Below are 1,792 nucleotides of genomic sequence, written 5' to 3' on the forward strand. Positions count from 1 at the left end.
AAAGCTTTAGAAGGTATGTCGTGTCAAAAGGACTCAGGAGTCCATATGAAGGTGCCTCCACTGGATGAAGTTGTGACAATCTGACAATTAAAAGTGTAATGATTATTTTGGATTGAATATACTGAATTGATGAAAATTCATTAGTTTGTAATTATAAAATGAGAAGAAGTCAAGAAGTCTCGTTTATTACAATTTGGGGCAACTATTAAAACAATTCCTTATTGAAAACTGCTAATTAAAAAAATATATTAAAATTTTAGACTGGGTGCAGTGGCTCATGCCTGTAATCACAGCACTTTGGGAGCCCAAGGCAGGCAGATTGCTTGAGCTCAGGCATTTGAGACCAGACTGGGCAACATGGTTAAACCCTATCTCTATTTTTAAAAAAACACAAAAAGTTACTAGGCATGTTGGTGCATGCTTGTGGTCCCAGCTACTCGGGAGGCTGAGGTGGGAGGATTGCTTGAGCCCAGGAGGTCGAGGCTGCAGTGAGCCAAGATTGTCCCATTGCATTCTAGCCTAGGTGACAGAGCCAGATCCTGTCTCAAAGAGGACCAAAAAAAAAAAAAAAACCAACAGCATTTGGCTGAGCACAGGGGACTTTATTAATGGTACACGACAAGGTGGGGCTCCCTAGGCCCCTCCCTCTTCAAGGGGTCTGCACAGAAACTGTGAGGAGGGGTAACTCAGTGTGGTGGGGGACTCAGTGTGGCAGGGACTCCCCAGCAGTGAGGGCCTCTCTTCCTCTCATGCTCTCGCTGGGGCTGGTGGTCCAAGGGTCTTACTCCTTGGAGGCCATGTGGGACATGAGGTCCACCACCCTGCTGCTATAGCCAAATTCATTGTCATACCAGGAAATGAGCTTGACGAAGTGGTCGTTGAGGGCAATGCCAGCCCCAGCATCGAAGGTGGAAGAATGGGTGCTGCCGTTGAAGTCAGAGGACACCACCTGGTGCTCAGTGTAGCCCGGGATGCCCTTGAGGCGGCCCTCCGACGCCTGCTTCACCACCTTCTTGATGTCATCATATTTAGCAGGTTTTTCCAGACTGCAGGTCAGGTCCACCACTGACGTGTTGGCAGTGGGGACACGGAAGGCCATGCCAGTGAGCTTCCCGTTCAGCTCAGGGATGACCTTGCCCACGGCCTTTGCAGCACCAGTAGAGGCAGGGACGATGTTCTGGAGAGCCCCACGGCCATCATGCCACAGTTTCCCAGATGGGTCATCCACAGTCTTCTGGGTGGCAGTGATGGCATGGACGGTGGTCATGAGTCCTTCCATGATACCAAAGTTGTCATGGATGACCTTGGCCAGGGGCGCTAAGCAGTTGGGGGTGCAGGAGGCATTGTGGACGATCTTGAGGCTGTTGTCATACTTCTCATGGTTCACGAACATGGGGGCATCAGCAGAGGGGGCAGATATGATAACCCTTTTGGCTCCCCCTGCAAGTGAGCCCCAGCCTTCTCCATGGTGGTGAAGATGTCAGTGGACTCCCCCACGTACTCAGCGCCAGCATCGCCCCACTTGATTTTGGAGGGATCTCGCTCCTGGAAGATGGTGATGGGATTTCCATTGATGACAAGCTTCCCGTTCTCAGCCTTGACAGTACCGTGGAATTTGCCATGGGTGGAATCATACTGGAACATGTAGACCATGTAGTTGAGGTCAATGAAGGGATGGCGACAATATCCACTTGACCAGTTAAAAGCAGCCCAGGTGACTAGGGGCCCAATACGACCAAATCCGTTGACTCCGACCCTCACCTTCCCCCTGGTGTCTCAGGGATGGGGCTGG

The 1,792-nt window shown here is 50.9% G+C and overlaps 1 pseudogene; it reads right to left on the bottom strand.

Moving 5' to 3' along the window:
• Positions 1–254: 254 nt before the first annotated feature.
• LOC100410304 (glyceraldehyde-3-phosphate dehydrogenase pseudogene) lies at positions 255–1,587 on the bottom strand (annotated as a pseudogene).
• Positions 1,588–1,792: the final 205 nt, after the last annotated feature.

This window comes from Callithrix jacchus, chromosome 4 (genome assembly GCF_049354715.1).
Source record: "Callithrix jacchus isolate 240 chromosome 4, calJac240_pri, whole genome shotgun sequence".
In the NCBI taxonomy this organism is placed as follows: Eukaryota; Metazoa; Chordata; class Mammalia; order Primates; family Cebidae; genus Callithrix; species Callithrix jacchus.